Here is a 19,858-nt window from a genome sequence, read left to right on the forward strand (position 1 = left end):
TCACCAGAATGTTCAAAGACAAGCACGTAAGCTAAGATTTTTTCTTCCATGCCTGAAATGATTTTAAAGAAAGGATCGATGACAGTGTGACTTACACAGTGATTTTTGTGCTTTGCACCCAAGTAGCTTCAATGCCTGTGCAGGTGAAATGGCTGAAGTCCCTGGTTTCTTGTTTGCTTGTTTGGTTTTTTTAATTGAAGGGTGTAATCTTAGTCCATGCTTCGACAACACTGTATTAGGGCTAATTGAGGGAGCACAAGTTGCTCAGTGGAGAGAAATGCTGAAAGAGTCTGTCTGTTTAGCACAAATATATTCAGCACCTAGGGCTATCTAGAAAGAAAGAGACTGCTGTAGCTGGTCCCAGACAATTCATATGTTATGAAGCTGAATGAAAGCTGTGGGTATGGTGAGAAACAATGAACACCACCAAGGAACTTGGCTTTACTAAACAAACAAGGGTAGAGCTGTCCCTACCACTGGATCTTCCTTGGTCATGATTCCAGCCAACACGTCTACCTGAGGGCAATTCCAAGTGAAGGTAACCAGCTTGAATCCATCCTGCTTTTGGCACATTTCTCACCAGCTGGCTACACAATTCTTCGTCATGAAGAATTCATGTCTCCTGCATGAAACTCATTTCTCCTACACCTAGAGATGCAGCTAGGCAGTAGATTTGGATTCAGGACAATAGTGATAAATTCTCTTCCTGAAACCAGGTAATGCTAGAGGGGCAATGTAATCAGCTGATCACATGGGTTGCGTGTTAGCAACTATTCATGAGTACCAGGCATCCGGAGGATTGCAGATCACACATAAATTTGAATCTTTGGATGTCATTAAAAGATAGCATGGAAGAGCAAACCTCATTGCTCTACCTAAAAGCTAGTCTAATCCTTCACTCTTCAAATCTTTATGGAAAAAATGGCACCTGTCTCAGAATTTACATTTCGTTGTGGCATTCAAGGTCATCGTGCTCTGTGTGTGAAGCTGTTCCACTTCAGTGTTGCTGGAAGGGCTGCGCTGAGCTAATGAAAAGCCACTGTGTCTTCTAGACCTTGTGGAGCTGTAACTAGGACCTGTTCAAAGATGAATCACTCCCCCTGGTGTGCTGAAGTGTCCCGGTGTGCTGTAGTACAGAACTGCCTTCAAAAAGCCTGGGAGCTTAGCTATTTCATTTCCCTTTCCCAGGTGGTGAGAAAACTCTCTTCCTGAAATATTCTCAGTTGAAACATAAACAGAGATTCATGAAAACATTCTGACACTTCCTTCTGGTTTCTTCCATGACCTTTTTTTCCTCAAACAAACAGAGTAACATGGTCTTTACTCAAGTGCTGCAAGAACAAGTCAGTCACAAGTATGAGTGCCATGGGTTGACATCCATGCCCCAAATAGTTAATAATTTGGCCTGTTATTTATGCCTCTTATACAAGACCAAGTGTGCTTAGCTGACAGTGATAAAGCTGTTTGCTTCTGAAAATTAATTCCTTAAATTCAGGCCATGCTAAGTAAGGTTGGATGTTTTCCAGTTTACAGTGACACTAGAAACTACACAGGCTGCTGACTACAACTGGACTTTGAGTTACATCTCATCGCATTTTGGACACTTTAAGTCAAACTTACTACTGCCTATGCATTTGGACAGCTGGAACAGATTGATCATTTTAAGCAATTTTGTTGCTGAGATCAGACTCTTACCCTCTTTGAACCATACTAACTCTGCAAGTGAACTGGAGATTAAAAATAAGAAAATCAGATTTATTCAGGGAAGTCATCTAGTTGGATAGATAAGGATGACAAGGCACTATCTGAAATTTGCTATTTAAAAATAGATCTATTCATGTTACTCTGTTAGAAAAGACAGTAATTATAATGTGCCTTACTGTCTCTACTATTAAGGTAGAAGAGGGAACATTGATCTTTACCCTCCAGGACAGTGCACTTCAACTCTTCACCCACTGTTGAGTTTAACTTACATTTGACTGGAGAATTTTTGCTAGAAAGGCATCTAATCTTGGTTAATTCAGGAATAATGAATCTACAAGATACCTTGGACTGTTTTTCCCATGGCTGTGATAATTTTTAATTGCAGTTTGCCTGGCACTTTTTGTTTACTACCCAATTTGGATAAAGAGATGTTTGTAATCTGATACTTCTGCATTTTCCACCATCATTGGGTCACATACTTGCTTCTTTATATTCTAAAAAAAGGAAATATTTACACGTCTCCCTGTCACACATCTTGTTTGGTCCTCCCATCTTTGTTATGGTTCTCTTCTTCATCTCATCTTCTGCCTTCCTTTCTATAAGAAGAGAATATGAAGAAGAGGCAGAACCAGTCTCACTAATACTCTACATGGACAGGAAACCAGCCTCTCACACTGACTGTTCGCTGCTTATTCACCCGCAGATCACAGTAAGCCTTTTACAATTGAGTTCTTTGACTCAATCAGGACACTCTGATCCTTCTGACGTAAAAGTTTTTTTTAGAAAACTCATTCTATGTAGATAGAAAGTGCACTCTTTTTTTTTCCCCAGCTGTCAAGCACTACCTTTAGAGGAGAGTTTTCAAAAAATGGATCTTAGTATTGGCATTTTACAATGCTAAGCAGTTTTTAATCAGTATTTTCAATCTAACAGACCATAAAATGATCCATAAGTCAACCCTGGACTACCTAAGATCAATTTTATGGGAATTTTGCTATCCAAATCTCAAAGTAAGTATTCGCAAGAACCACCTGAATTAAGGAAAATATATCAGTGTCTGCCACTTCCTCCCTAGACACAGTTTTCCCTTGCTTGTTCAGCACCTCATCAGAAGAATCCAGCATCTAGCTGTTCCTGGGTTGTAAGCCCTTCTTAAATACAATGAGGAATGAACCTGTGACTTCAATTTGGTGAAACTCCAAGGGCAGAGGAGTTATAAATCCTGGGGCATATTGCTATAGCATTTTTTTTTATTACAGCCAGGAATTTACCAGAATAAAATGTCTAAAAATGAAAGTGATCCAGAACTTCTGAATCCCTAATGGTCCTATCAAAGGTAGGCCTTTCCACCTCACCTACCAAATACTAGTTTGTGACTGCTGGTTTGTATCCTATCAGTCTTTTTCATTTCTGCTTTGAGAGAGTGCCTATAGGTGGCCTACAAGGTACAGCCAGAGCAAAGCTAGATGAGATAATCTCTAGGTCACATATGTGTGATCTGATGGGTAAGCATAGCAGCAGTATCCTATGGTCTAAAATAACTCAGTCAAGAAATTCTTAAACTACATCCTCTCTGAAAATGAAATATATTAGCTGGAGCAACTGTGGATTGTAGGCTGAGGCATTCAGGTGTTCAAATCTTTTAGTGGATCTGGATGGCCACTCTAAAATTATCCTGTCATTTGTTACAAAACTGACTGTGCTGTTGGATTGCACAGGGCTGTGATGTGTGAGTTTCATCATGGCAACTCGATGGTTGTCCATACATCACTTGGGCTCTGTGATGCCATTCACACAGGAATGGACCATGTGAATTACCAAGTCTTCTAAGCTGATGATAGATATAAAAAATAACATGCACCCCTTCCAGTCCTCTCTTCAAATTGATCATAGTCAAGCTCCCACAATACTGAACTACTCTTGAGTTCTTAAGCAATTGTGTCCATGATGTCCTAGTCATCAATCTCCCCTGTTTTTTCATTTTTTGGAATACCAAGTCAGGTCAAGGATCCATTCCTGGATCTCCTCTGTCTCCTTTAATCATCTGCTTAGATGGTGGCATAGGTAAAAAAGAAGTATAGATTTATCCCTAATCCATTAATGTAAACTTAAGAATTAATTTAATTTTCTTCAAGTTTGTAGCGTACCAGTGCCTAAGACTGAATATTTTTCACCATGAGGTTGAAAAATACCATTCAAATGATCCAGAGGGAGAGCTCTGTGTCAACAAATGTCTCCATTTACACATTACCACTTCATTTGAAATTCCCACAGCAACATTCCAGAATTATTTGCTGAAGGCAAAAAGAGTAAAGGAATCCAGGGGGGGTTGCCTGAAAGAGAGAGAAAATATTTTCTGACAAGAATTAAGTCATAGCAGAGAGTAAAGACTGAGCAAATGAAAGATTTATGTTCTTCAGAGGAGAAGGTAAGGGGAATAAGAACTTAGAGACTGAGCAAATACATAAGAAACAAACAAGCAAACCCATGAAGAGTTTTAAAGTAAGAAACTGCTTTGGACTTAGAGCCTCAGAATGACTGAAAATGCAGCAAATCTAGATTTTACAACATCTCTAGGCAACCTGCTCCTGTGCTTTATCACCCTCACAGTAAAATACATTTCCCGATGGAACATGCTGTCCTTTAATTCATGCTGATTGCATTTTTTCTGTCACTGGAGACCACTGAAAGAGCCTGTCCAGATCTGCCTTCTTTAAACACTCCCTTCAGACTTCTGTACATGTTGGACAGTCCCAGGTCTCCCTGCCTCACCTCACAGGAAAGAAACTCCACTCCCTAAATTGTCTTAGTGGCCTTTTTCTGGACTGTGTGGCCGCTACATGTCTCTCTTAGTTTGGAAGCCCAGATCTGGATGCAGGACTCCAGGTGGTGCCTCACGAGAGCTGAGCAGATGGGAATGATCACCTCTCTCAATCTGGTTGCAGCATTCTGTTTAATGCAGCCCAGGATTAGCTGTCTTGATGTCAAGAATACATTGCTGGCTGTGTATGTTCAACCTGTGGTCCATCAGTATCCCCAGACTCTTTCTGCAAAGCCATACAGCCAGAGGCATGATTTATAACAGGGTTTTTTGGTTTTGTTTTTTTTTTTTTTTCTTCTTTTTCAGCATTTCATTTTAGTGAAGGAATTAAAAGAAAAATGTCTCCTTGATTTTGGCGGATGGAGAGAAAGAACTATCCATATAATGAAATACAAGTGGAAGCATAACAAAATAATTATTTACAAACATTAGAAAGGGCAAACAAAAGAGGAAAGGAATTGTTTATATTAATCATAACTGCTGTTTATAATCTCCTGTTTATGAGCTCTTATTCATGGTCTCTATTCGCAGGGCAGTACAGAACCTGAGTGGATGCTCCTACTTAGCATTCATCATGTAAGAGAAGTTCATCATGCACAGTGCAAGGCTTACGTCCCACTTCAATCTTATTTTATAGTGTGAGTGGGATGTAAAGGAGTTCATCAGCCTCATAATGGCTCTATTTACATGGATTCTTTTTCCTCATAAATGTAGTTCACTTAAAATGCCTTTACTTCAATGAAATGTCACTATATTTACAGTGAAGTAATCAAGAGTAAGATTAGACCACCATCTGTAGCAGATTTCACTTGAAAAATGTCTAACTCTCTGAAAAGTTGCTTTATTAAGTATCTACATGGAGAGATAAGTGACCATCTTTTGGAACTTTTCATGCTTTCTCAATTGAAATTTAGACAATGGCCCAGTAACTGTTTTAAAGCAGAATATTGAAAAATCAATGGGATGGAAAGATCTATGATATTAGATTCAGTGGGAGAAGATTCTGAAGTTCCCGGGGAAGAAATGGAAGCAAAAATGTAATATACACATAGTATAGTCATATATAAGCACAAAGTACATGTTTCTGTACACACACAGGTATATACATATATACACCACACAGATGTTTGACTTAAAAATCAATTGAAGTGTCAGTATAAAAGTATGCTAAATTTCTTTTCTTAATTCCTTACACTCACAGTTTGTGGCATTGACAGTTAGTAAAAACAGTGGCCAGCTGATTGACTAACATAAATAAAATACTGGCATTTATTGCATTATTCCAGTTTGTATCAAATGACAATTCAGCCCAGTAGTATCTTAAGAGGAAAACCCAGAATTATAGGAAGAAGCAATACAACAAGCAATCTACAGAATTTGGAGAAATGAAAACAGAAATGAAATATGGAAAATAAAAAAATTTGGTTTGGATTTGCATTCTTTTCCACCTGTCCTGCAGAGATTTTCTGCTCTTCAAGGGTAATTCAGATTAACAGTATAATGAAAAGATTATTCTCTCCTGCAACACTGTGCTGATCTTCCATCTCTGCCTTGCCAAATCCTGGCAGCAGAGGTGTTCCAGCATTTCAAAGAGAGTTTTTTTTATCACAGACAGATGTTTTGTGTCGAGAGAGACTTACTGAGTGTTAGCATATTAATAATAATTCTTTATCTACTCTAATTTAAAGTGAGCAGGAATTTGTCTAAGTGCCTAACACTTAATATCCCCAGTTCCATACCATCACAAATATTTCCTGATACTCAGCATACACTTTTGCTTATCAAATTTCAACCCCTGTTTTGTTGTTATATTTTTGAGGCCTTTTTGAATATCTACTGTCTGTGACTGTTGTATGCTTTTTTGAAGCATATGATTAGGTGAGAAGAGATGATGTGGCGTGCTGTGATGTGACATGACACGAGGACTGTAGGAGAGAATGGAAGAAGGAAATGCATCCACATGAGAAAGAAATTGGAAAGACAGCTTTGGAAAGAAAATCACAAGTCTGTGCACTCTGAAGCAATGCTTTTCAATTTCAGAAGGGTAGATAAGATATTATGTGAATATTTCATATATACATATGTTCATCTAAATATTAAATTAATAATATCATTGTCTCAGAGCCATCTGTATTAATTGAAGGGGCAAACCATGAAGTCGTGTCTGATGTCAAATGTTACCTTAGAATACATCTGGACCCACAGAACAACTGTTCCATTTGAAAAGAAAACATTATTATCAATATGGACGCATTTGCGCAATCTGCCCTTTTGGGTTCTTTAGATAATTTTTTATGCTGACTTTGGTTCAGAATCACTTTCCACAGACATCAGAACTTCATATTGCATCTTTCTATTCACAGCTGAGTTTGCAGAATATTTTCATAGTTGTGTATGAACAGCTGATGGTTTTGGGCACTGTCTGAGAGAGAAACCATGGTATGAAGTTTCAGATCAGTTGTATTAGTGTTGTAATGGGTGATAGTGGAATCATTAACAGCTCTTGTCAGTACCATTATCTTAGAGGATTAAAGTTTGCTGCTTCTTTTCACTGTATCAGGCTGCCTGCAGGCTCAAACAGACATTTCTCCACGGGTCACAGTTCCATTAGGGTACAGGGACAAAAAACTGCTGCCTTTTTTAAGACCAAACTTCTGCAGAAAAGTTCTCTGACAAGATTTGTGTTCTTTGGCAATTCTGAAGTTACAATTTGTGGAAGAGAGACAGACATGCTACTGATTCAACAGGCTGATAGGAAGAAAAAGTGGACAGTTGCAGAGACACCCATGTCAGAAATAAAGAAAACACAGCAGTTTAACCCACAGGTGAATACCAAAGTAGAGGAGATTGTAATAGTTGTAACTGAAAATTTATTTAGTGGCCTGAGGATTCTTGACATCATCTCCCTTTTCCATTATCACCTTCACCAAATTGATGGTTTCTTTTACCACAGCACTGTGAAGAGCATTCTCTCCTGCAATACACAATTTCCTTATTATCTCTCACAGCATATCTAATGTGCCAGAAGCACTTCAACAACTAGAAATCCACAGCACAGCCACAGATATTTTGTTAGTGGAAAACTGAGAGATAATAGGAAACTACAGGATTTTCAAAGATTTCCATGGCAATGAGTGATGAATATCCATGGAACTAGGGAGATGAAGCATAAGATTTCTTTCAAGTCTCAGGAAATTGTCATCTCATTTTCATGTTAGGAGTGATTTTCTAGAAGACAGTCTGGGTTTTGTGCTGTGAGAAGGACCATAAGATCTGATCTAGTTTCTCATCCATGGAGGATTCAATTTGTTTGGACCCAAAGGCAGATATGAGATCTGTGAAATGAATTGCCACTCAGAGTGAACAAATTCACTGTCAACATTTCTCGTTAAAGTGTTTTAGCACTTTGTTTATTCCACTTCTCTTCCCAGTCATATTGTTATATTCTCTAAACACTTCACTGGGAGTATCTCAAGCACTTGGAAATGCTACTTCACCAGATTTCAGTGAAGTAGCGTTGTGTATGGATCTGAAATAATTAATGATCTTTTACAGATGGAGAATCTGTGGCACAGAGAAATGAAGATTTTTGTTCATAGATAGGAAATTGACCATAACTAGGTTTCACACATGAATCACTATTCCCTACCTTTTTTTAGACTTTTTCTGAAATAGGTGGATGCAACTCTTGCACAATGTAGGGTTGCTGTGAAAGCATTTTAAAAAGTGACATACCCCTCCAAAAATTCACAATGTGAATGTAGTGTTCACCCTGAAATTTAGGCAAAATCACAAATAAATATTACTGCTCCTGAGGGCTACATGATCTTTCAAAAACTTTGCATGCATTCTCCTCTCATGAATTGTGTTTGTTCAGGGAGGAGGCTCCTCCCCACAACTGTTTACATAGCTTTCTATGGCAGGTCTGTGTAGCAACATCTGTGAGAATGAGCTTCAGCTAGGAAAAGCATCATCTGGATCCACACTGCTTCTGTCAGCACTGAAACATGTCTGCAGAGGTGATCTTTCTAAATTATCAATCCAGACAAATCAAATAGGAAAAATAAATTGAGAATAAAAGATGACAATGGGATACATTCTAAGGACAAAATTGGCTTATGGGCTTTTTAGGTCATCATAAAAACACAGTTTAGGGACATGGGTGTTTTAGACTGTGTAGGTACACAGTTCACCTCTTGGAGTGAAAGCAAAGTATTCAGAAGTATCAAGGAACTGAGTCATGGGTAAATAAAATAGAACATCCTTGAGCAGGTAATTTTCACTAGCTCTTTGGGATGCTGAGTGAATTTCTTACATGGTTCTGGACCATTACTGGACCATGTTTGATCATTTAGATGTCCTGATACTGTCCTTTCATATTTTTATACCTGCTTACAGCTCAGATGCCATTGTTTCATTGACAAGCTCTGGGGCTATGTCTGTCAGAGCTGAGCAACACCCACACTGTCTTACAAGGCAGTCACATGCAGGGCTGCCTCCCCCACTGCACCTAGGGACATTTTAATAAATTCACCATCCCAGTGCTGAGTCCCCACCATTCAGCCATTACCTCTTCACATTGGCAAGTTTATTTTCAGCTACAGCTACAGTCTGGTACCCATTGTCCAAACATGCAGGCCCCAGTAGTTTTCTTCTAAAAAAGTATTGCAGCCTAGACTAGTACAAGAAGGGGCATTACCCATCTCTTGAGTACAACAGATTTTACAAGCAAGAAGTTTCTGAATAGCTTGTTATCCTCCAAGGCCTGGAGCATGGGAGATTCCCAAAGCCCGGAACAATAAAAATTGCCCATCCATAGTTTTAAAATTAATACATTTGTTACAGGAAATGAGTTTTGCTGCATCAGCCATCCAGACTTGGTTAGAGGTTTTTGTTCTCAAGGTAGTGGACACTTTGAGAACTCTCAAGACATGCATATAAATGATCCACCTTTTATAGATCAGACATTTTGCATAACCAGAAGATCTATAATTCAGCTTTTACATGACCAGGGAGCTGATGAAGATGTCACAAAAGAAACATAATTCTGACTCGGGTAGTAATTCAGCCTTCCAGGGTTATTGCACATTTACTGTACTTGACTAGACTTTGTACAAGGTGTCAAATTACCTTCCAGTCGTACACGGCCAGGCCTCAGCATTTTCCAGTATACATCTGAGATCCATGCAGAAATTGCACATATTCCTGGCATTATTTCTGGATTTTTCCTCCCATTTCAAGTTTTTCAACCAGTTTCAAGTAGACTGGATCATTGATTCTTGCCATAGTACAAAATTCAGTAACCAAATCCTTTCTTTCTGACAGATGGAAATACACAGCCAGAGTACAAAGCTGTCTCTTTGATTCTCATCCTTCTGCTCTAACCAGGAAATTCGGATAAAAAAGAATCCTAATTAAAGATTTAAACCTTTCATCTTGCTCCATCCCAGCATGGAAGCTTCAGCTCAATACAATACATAATGACCCCTGTGGAAAGTTTGAAAATAAAGATGTCATTGTTAGGAGAAGTAAATAATTTTTAAGTAACATAAAGGTTGGCTGCATGCCCATTGTAATTATCTCTGATACTAAGAGCCACAGGGGTTCAGCCTGTAAAGTCCCAGCCAGCTTAATCTGCCAAATTAAAAAAAAAAAAAAAAAAAAAAAAAGAAGTTTCTTCTTCATCTCTTTATTAACTTAAGTAAAATAAGGTGATACGCTAAGAAAATGTACTAACAACATGCAGCATCATGCTTTTCATAAGGAAGGAATGAAAAACTCTTCTGCCTGCTCTTAATGAGGTGGGCTGTGCCTAAGAAATTGAGAAGTCAAGCCTGCAGTTACTGATAAACATGCTGAAAGGGCAAGATTGGGGTAACAGCAGATCTGGCCAACAAGGTATCACACCACAGATATACAAGGCTGGAGAGCAAAATTAGGAAATGAGCTGTGTCTCTCTGACCTGCATCTCCAAAATGTGATACAGAAACCAAAGAAGAAAGAGCTGAAAAGGATGAAGAGACAGGAATATACTTGAATATGGAGTCAGCACTTGTTCAGTATTCACTGGCTCTGCACAGCACTAGGTAGTGCTGTCAGCTACTCATATTTACCAGCACTGCAATTCCTGATTTATTACAAAGATAGATAAGATAAATGGTTGTCATAGTTCCGCATGGTTCATTGGGTAATATAAACATCTGCAATCACAGCCCAGGACCTCTGCTTTGCTGCCTTTCTGCTCAAGGAAACAGAGGTATCATGTGCATGTATTTGGATGTTAGTCCCAAAGAAACATTGTAAAAGGATATAGGGCTCATCATTTACCCTAAACTCATTGTGGGAAGTAGGTTTTGATCCTCCATTAGTTTCTCACAAAAAATGAGAGAAACCCTTCTACCAAGTCTTCTAAGTTTCCTCTTCATGTGTTTCTGCATGGTTTCTGAACACTTCTTAGAAAAGGTTCTAAAGTCTTCACAGTTTCTCTCTATCCGTGCAGACTGTGATATCCTCAGTGTTAGGAACAGGCCAAAATGTAGACAGCAGCAATGTGGATGTCCCTCAGTTTAGTAGGTTAGTCAGGAAAATTGATCAGGTCTTCCTGTCACTTGTTACTCCTAGAGAGAGTTAAGAATTAAATCAGATTAAGTCTGAATTATTTATAAGATAAGTTTAAAAAAAAACCCTGGTAGCTGATTACAGAATAATTAAGATTTTGAACATGAAGTTGCAGGAAATTTAAAATATGGACAAAAGTCAAGCTTAAGATAATATTTTTTTCTCAGAAGAAAATATATGTGAAAGTCTGGTATATCATTTCATTGTGATCTACCCTAGGTAGTCAAAAAAATCACATTTTTTTGCTGCTGCTAAATCTAAATATTTTAGATTACAAATGTTTGGGCTTCTGTGCTTGAGGGGATTGTCTTACAGGTTTACAGAACTATATTTGTGCTGAAGGATCTCTTATAATTCTACCTGAATCTTCTGGGTTTGCCTAATTATTTTCTTTAGTACCCTGTGTTTTCTTTGAGTCACTCTAACCAATTTTATTGCTTTTATCTTTAAGATCAGTGTCTGTATAATTCTACCTTTGCCTTAAAATTGTTTGCATCTGTGCCTAACATGTTCTCTGTCTGTATTCTCAGCAGAATGTTCATTATGCTAAAATGCCTAAAGTGAATTTTAAAATTCTACTATTAAAATTTTGTGAAAATGTAGTAAATACAATCTCCATTAATTAAAACTTTAATCAAACTTCTGTAAAATATATTCTATGTTATTTTGAATGATTTTTAACGTAAATGCTCATCACCTGATTGGATATATGTATCCACATAAGACTGGATAATTGTACAGATCTCATGAACTTGTGTAACAGGGCTGTGGAAGTGTGTGTGTTGATGTACTACTTGTAAAGCGTTCAGGAATCAAGAAACTACATTCTTTTGTTACAGAATTTTTTTTTCCCCAGGTAGCTAAAGTCGAATTTTGAGAATGGTTAAAGCCCGATGATTTTAGTAAGGAAACATTAAATATATTTTGATTAAAAGTATATTGAAGAGTATCAAAATATCACTTGACTGGTAGTTCCATGCTTTGAAATGTTATTGCTATTCTGTAATGAAATCCCACTCAACAAAGGAAGAGAAAAAGGAGAAGCTCCCTGCCTTTTTGTCCTTCTTACCTTTCAATAGAGGAATTAATATTTGCTCATGCCTCACTAGACTTATTCTTCCCAGATGTGTTTGATTGTGTTACTCACTGATTAGTCACATTAAGATGATGCAAGCAGTGAGATTCACTTTTCTTGGAAGTTCATACAATTATGAAATCTTTTTATTGTTTAATTATTAATCCTTAAAGTAATCCTTAAAGCCTGATGGTGGGTCACTAATTATGATTTTAGTTTGACTGGCAGATAGCCTTTCCAGATTTTGAGGCTGTCATTCCATTTATGTTTGTTTAAATACTGTAACAGTGTCACAGTATTTAACCAAGAACAGAATTTAACTTGCTTTTATTTGAACTAATAGAGCATCTGCTCCCTATGGTAGCTGCCTTGTGATATCTGGCTAGGATTGGCTTGGCTGATAGTTTAGGTAACAAAAGTTCTGACAGGTGTGTTAGTGGCCTGCAAAAGACAAACATATCATTTTGTCCAGGACACAGAGCTAAGCAACATGGATTTCTCAAGGGGAACAGCAGGATCCATATATTGATCAGTTTATTTTTGCAGTGCTTTAGTTTGGAAAGGCTCTCCTCTTCTCTTCTCTTTCTCTTTCTCTTTCTCTTTCTCTTTCTCTTTCTCTTTCTCTTTCTCTTTCTCTTTCTCTTTCTCTTTCTCTTTCTCTTTCTCTTCTCTTCCCCAAGGACTTGGTGATACTATCCTTGAGAAAACAAGCCCTTATTGAAATGGCAGTAGATCTGAAGGCATATGGTGATGATTTATGTTTTTGAAAGTAAATGTGATGAATTAGGTCTGAGACAGGAACAACAGTTTACCTTATTTTTCTAACACTAAAAACAATTTGCTGAGCTGAGCCTTGCCCGACTCAGCACAAAAAGGCCTACCTCAAATGACTACCTCAAATATTTATTGAAACTTGAAACTCTCATTCTTGCTGGTCACTCTAGGACCAGAGGTGAGGCCGTGGTTAGGATGTAGCCATTCTGCTGCAGTGAGAATAAATGAACACAAGGCAGCAGCAGAGACTTGAGTGGAGAACAGTGAGGGCTTGAAGAAATTAATCTCTGCCTGAACTTGACATAGAAAGACTTGCTCAGCTTATCTGTGTTTGGAGAAGGCATGTATTTGCCAACTCCAGCTAAATACAAGCCATTTGAACTAGGTTTTAGTTCAAGTGGCTACAAACATCAACCTAACCCCACCCCAAACTCTATTCTTTGGCTAAACCATTGACACCTAGGGGTATATCAGACCCCATATATAAAAAGTGCACAGGCTTTATGAGGCCAGATTTACAACATTGGAATGCAGCTGCTACCTCTATATGTCAGGGAGTTTGTCCATAAAACTATACACCTGGTTCTCATTCCCAGGCTTGACTGCACCCTGGCTCAGACAATGAGTCTCTCTTGGTTCATTTCAAAATGCTCTATCAGCTAACAGAGCTCTTGTAATATAAATAATTGATTTTTTTTAAAAAGGTAGCATTCTTTGTCTGCCTGATTTAATTACATTTTCTTGAGCTGTGCCACATTTCTGGCTCCTGAGCCCCTCGATACAAACTCCTGCATGCTGCTCAGAGTGAAGCCATTTGCACAGAAGGAGGGCAGGTAGTTACAGAACAAGATTTGCCCAAAAGATCTTTTAGAAGAAAATAATATCTTGCTGTACATAATGATTTGCATTCTGAGACACTGAAGACCCCTTCAAAAGAGTTTTCAGTGAGGTTCCTCTCTCCGCACAAAAATCCTGCCATTTTTGAATAAAACATATTACATTCTTTTGTAACTAAAAAAAATCACCTACATAAATGAGCAGATGATTTGGGCTTGTTCTCAAGATTCCAAAGCCACAATAGACCTTTCCAGGCAGCAGCAGAAAGGAATGATAGAGGTGATTCAATCTGATCATGATAAGCATCAGCTGCTGCATAATTTCTCTCCATTGACTCACAATAGGGTGAGTGAGGTTCCCAGATATGCACCCCTTGTAAATAGCAAAAAGTTTTCTATATGGGTGATATCTATTGTTCTATAGCTAAGTACTCAGTCAGAATTCATAGGAGTTTAGCTTTTCTGAAAACCAGACCAGCTGAATGTGAAGATAATCATTGCTGAAAATGCTTAGTCAAACAGAAATTTATTTAATCTCTACTTGGACATAGAAAAGTTCTGATGTCTGTGTCCTACATACCTGCTGAAATGACATTTTCCCTTGAAGCTATTCTGATTCAGAAGCCATAACAGCAAAACATAAACTGTTTTTTATTTTCTTAACCCAAGATGGCTCCATGTTAGCAAATATAAAGCTTTGCTTTTTTATTAGACACTTTCTTTAATAATTGTGTGGCAATTTATTCTGAATAACAACAATTAGGAAATTTCCAGCAATTCTGGAATTAAAACTACTCTGCTCAAAAAAAAAAAAACACAAAAAACAAAAAAAGCCAACCTTATCTAGGCCAATCTCTCAGAGATTAGTTTCTGGCACACTAATTTTTGCAAGAATTCTGCTTCACTTATTATAGATACTGAATATGTACTTATTTGCAATCAGCTATGATCCAGGTGATTGCAGGCTTTTGTATTTCCTTAGTGAGAGTGTGGACCTGTCCAACATGCCAAAGGCCAGGAATGAATGGGTTTAGCAGTTTTTTTAAGGGAGTTGATGCATGAGCCCTCTTTCTTACACATCACAGAAGTATTTAAACCAATGCCAGAAGATTGACACCCACTGCATTCAGCCTCTCAGTGGGGATACAAACGAAAAAATTTTCAAAATGCATCATGGCTCTGAATACAGGCTGTATAGTCCTAAGACTTCCACATTTCCACATCTCTGCAGTGTGTGCTGCACTTCCAAACGGCTCAACTATTAAGCTGAGAGCAATTACAGCTGTTCTTCTCTCTGAGTAGCTGAAAATGTTGTCTTACTTGGGGATTTTAAACTGATGTCACAACTGTGTCTTCCAGCTTATTTACCTGAGCAAGCTTTAAATGCAACCAAGGCAGCCCAGACATCACTACGGGTGTGAAAAGCTGCTCAAAAAGCCGAGTAAATCCCAGACACCTAACCTACCACAAACATTCCTACATAAAATCTTTCTCACTGGGAAAGATTCTCTCTTCACACTTTCTTGTTCTATTGTCTTCCTAATTTTTGATCTACAGCACTCAATGCTGTAGTATTTAGTCCTTTGCTTAAAAAACTGCAGAATCAGACCACCTCTCAGAAAGACAGCACATATACCTTGAAACACAGGAAGGAAAAGATGAGATTTTACCTTTGCAAATGTGAAAACAGCTTGAAGGATTTTAAAATACTGAGAAAAATAAGCTGATTGAGAAATTCTACAGGAACACAAAAGAATATTGGTCTGTCTTTAGTCTGTTTTGCACTTACGCCAGTGCTGTTACTCATATATTTGCACAGAACTTCTATCAGAAAAGAGTGACTAGTGACCAGCTCAATGTAGGGTCTATGGGCTCTTGCACAAAAGACACCAAGGGGCTCTGGCATTGGAGTCTTCTTTTGGTTTGTGCTCTACAGTTATGGAACCCCAACCCCAGCCACAGCATAGATCAAAATAGCATTGCTGGAAAAGGGAAGATCATCAAATATTATGTACCAGAAATTAGAAATTTTATCTAAAATTAGTTTTCACTTTATCCTAACAGTTATCTCATACATGGACCTCGCTCTAGTCAGTCCACTCTCCCATAAAATACAGGATGGGCTCTGTCACACAGAGTTGTACCTAGAATCCTAAATTGTAACTTTCAAGACAAGTACCTTTAATGTGTGAGGTAAAGAAGCATGTAAGAGTTATGAGACAGCAGCCACTAATTGCCTTGACCCCAATCACTAAAACTCAAGACTGGATTATAAAACTAGCCATTATCCAGAAACAGGACAGACGCCTGCGATGATGTGTATTTCAGCTGGTTGGGCACTGTGCAACCACTTCTAGCACAATACACTATCTAAACAGAGAATGGAAATTCTCCATTAGATTTATTTTCTTTTAAATATGTAGGTTACCACTATTTGATGCAATCTTATAAGAGATAACTTCATATGCAATGATTAATCCAGCAAGGTGCACACAAGTATTTCAAAGATTCAAAGAATAAGCAAAACCCCTCGTGTGACTGACAATCTCTGGTCATAGCAGAGGTTAGGTGTTAGGAAGAAACCTTTTACTGTGAGGGTGATGAGGCACTGGAACAGGTTGCCCAGAGAAGCTGTCGACGTCTCAACCCTGGCTGTGTTCAAAGCCAGACTGGATGGGGCTTTGAGTAACCTGGTCTGGCGGGAGATGGCCCTGCCAATGGCAGGGGAGGTTGGGACAAGGTGACCTTTAAGGTCCCTTCCAACCCCTTAACGTTCTATGATTCTATGAATTCTTCTCCATTTTATAAAATAGGGGAGGACACAGAATGCAATGGTAGCACAAAGAGCAAAACAATTTCAACTGCAACATACAAGGAACAGTTTAATGAGGCACAGGCATTTTTCCTATTGACTGAATAGTTCTCCAGCTGACTAGCACAGCATTGACAGCCTCCTCAGAATACAGGGTGCTGTCCACCTCTGGCTTTAGCCAGTGTAGAAGGACAACTACAAGGTCAAAGACAAAATGTGCTTTACTGCCATTTTGGCAGAAGGTGATGCTTGTATATAATAAGTTCTGAACTTAGTTATGTGTAGCTTTTCCTCGATTTTTTCTCATTACTCTTCCTCCTCACCCCTGTTCCCATGTTTACAGAGTTTGTGCTCACTACCTGTTTGAAATAAAGGGGATTGTTAGAATTTAAGGCCAGAAGCAACCCTAAAATCACATAGGCTGACCTTCCATACATCTTAGATGCTTATAACTCTCCACATGCTAGAGCTCTGGGTAAAGGTGTCTAGATGTAGCCTGTTTTCAAGAAAGTGTTGAGGATTAAAAATTTACCATTTGTTGCGGAATTCTGTTGCCCAGTTAATCAATGCTGCTGTTACAGATAATATCACTCCTTTTGTTTAAAATTAACATTGGCTTAAGCTCCAAGCCACTGTTTCTTGTTACATCATTCTCAGGTACTTTACAGAGCTGTTGCCAGGCTGGCATTTTCTCCTTGTGGAGATACTTAACACTAGTAACATGCCACTTCTCTTTTTTGTTTATTTTAATACTTGTATGGACCATACTTGTAAGCTTTTCAGTGTCAGGCATGTTTCTCAATCATTGATTGATTGTTAGGATTCCAGTCAACAAGTTTTTTAACTTTTCATGTGCTTTAACAATTTATGTATTAATTAACATTTTACATTCTTTCTCATGTATAACACTTTCAATATGCATGCCAAGAGTTTCACACTGACTGTCGTGCAAGTTTCTTTGTCCTCTACTACCCCAACATGGTTTTCAGTACTGTGCTCCCCCTTGCACCCTGTCCATTGTTATAGATAGCTTTCTTCTTTGATAATCTTGGTTTATTTAGCTGTATTATTAAAAACAGAAAAACAACCCACAGAAGATTTACATCTCGAAGAATGGATCCAGATTGCCAAAAAAACCCCAGTGTCTTGCAAAACTCCTTTGTTTTAATCTTTATTCTGTTTATTATTGCGGCGCTGATGATAGAGTGAACAGCAGTGATCTGCTCTTTGTCTCCTTTCATTAATCTTTATGTTATCCAGTATTACACTAAGCTCACAGTGAAACCTGAAAGAGAACCCAGGAGCAAAAGAACCTGGTCTCATTTTCCATTCCCCCATCTTCCTAACAGAATGACTAAACAGTAACCGGAGCAATGCCCTGGTCCTAAAAGGTTTATCCACAGATACTCTGCGCTGCCTTCTTACCTTACAAGCAAGCATGGGCCTAGAATTATCTGTTTTCCCATGTCACCTGTTCACACTCTGCACTGTCTGAAACCAGCATAGAAAGGGTTCTGTGTCCCTCTGGAATAAAACAATTCATTCTAAAAACCAGCAGTTAGTGTTTGCTCTCCATATTTAGCCCTGCAGTCTGTGTGCATATGTGGCCAGTTATTACTGGATTAATTCCTTCCACTTTAGGTAGGTCTCTATAGATCTATAGACTAAGTTGTATTTTAAGTTTTTTTTTCTTCCCCCTTTATAGAGATTTTGAAATAGTTTCTGGAAAAGTTTAAACACATACAGATCCAGTGGCATTTATTGAGCATGAGTAATTTCAGTTATTTAATGACGCCCAAGGCAAATGGCAACCAATGGAACTGATGTGTCTCAATTTTTTGTTTTTTGATGCCCTTTCAGGTAGCCAATACAAAAATATTTCCATAGGCCTGTGGCAAAACTTATTTAGAAAAAGAAAGGGAGAAAGGACAGAAGACAGGAAAGTGATCATTAGAATGGGCACTGCTTTGGTGGTATGTTTGTTATATCATTGTGACAAGGTAGAACACATATCCCTTCTACACAGCATCAAAGTATCTTTAGATGGGGAAACTCATACAGAAAAGCACATACATGAAAAACAGTGTGAAAATAATGTTCTCTTTTCAAATGTCTTTCTGACAGTAATCTTGTGTCATGAACAGAATGATGACACAAACAGCCACAGCCTCCAGTTTGTCTTGAGCCTTGCACACAGAAAAGAACTGAATTTCTGGAGTCCTGCAGGCACACCTGCTGTGCTCCTCATGGTCACCGGGCCAGTCACAGGGTTCAAGAGCAATTTCACTGCATCATGTGGCTCTTACCTCAGAGAACTTACTGGATACTTAAACATACCTGCAGTGCCACACTATCAGATATTTCTGCTGCAGGGGAATGTTCTGTGCTCCACTGAGATCACTGGTGACGCCACGACTTCTTGATAACCTAATTCCCACAACACTGGGGGTTTTAGCAGAGAATCCTTGGAGGCATCCCAGCTGCTACACAAATGGAATTTCTGTGAATACTTCTAAGAATTCACAGAATAGGTTGCTCACAGATGTCAAGCTAGTTGAAACTCTCCTGAAAGTTAAAGGCTTGCATATGGGCAATCACAACAAAACAAAAACAAAAGAAGGAAGACAGAAGTCTGTATTACAGAAAATTTTATATTTATACTTCCTTTCAGAGAACAAAACTTTATAAAACTTGTAGAGTTCACAATATGAACAACAATAATACATAGGTAAAATATATCTGTTTTTAAATAGTTTAAATATGTACCTGAAGTTTACTATAAGTGAAATAAAGACCTCCTTCCAAAATTGTTTTGTTGTTCTAGATGAATAAAGAAACTTCCTTATAGTTTTTGCATTTACAATGACATTTACCATTTGCATAACAAAAAAGACTAGAAGTGGCTCTCTAACACTGCTATTGTTTGCAGTAGTAGGTGTTCTCTGGAAAGTGATCCTGCAAAATCCATACAGTTTCTATTCAAGAACAATTTCAATACTGACTGATGTCGGTGTATCTTACCCAAGATGTAGATGCTAGCAACCCTTTCAAGCCTCATTTCAGCACATCTGTTTCTGATCAAAACACATCATCTCTTTATGTATTAATGTCTCCTGTTAGCCTTTCTGTTCATCACTCTGAATATGCTGTGGGGACTCAGCTGGCATGAAATTAAACAAACCTGTCTCCTCTTTCTGCTTTCCTTGCCTTGCTTCTCT

Source organism: Anomalospiza imberbis, chromosome 2, assembly GCF_031753505.1.
Source record: "Anomalospiza imberbis isolate Cuckoo-Finch-1a 21T00152 chromosome 2, ASM3175350v1, whole genome shotgun sequence".
In the NCBI taxonomy this organism is placed as follows: domain Eukaryota; kingdom Metazoa; phylum Chordata; class Aves; order Passeriformes; family Viduidae; genus Anomalospiza; species Anomalospiza imberbis.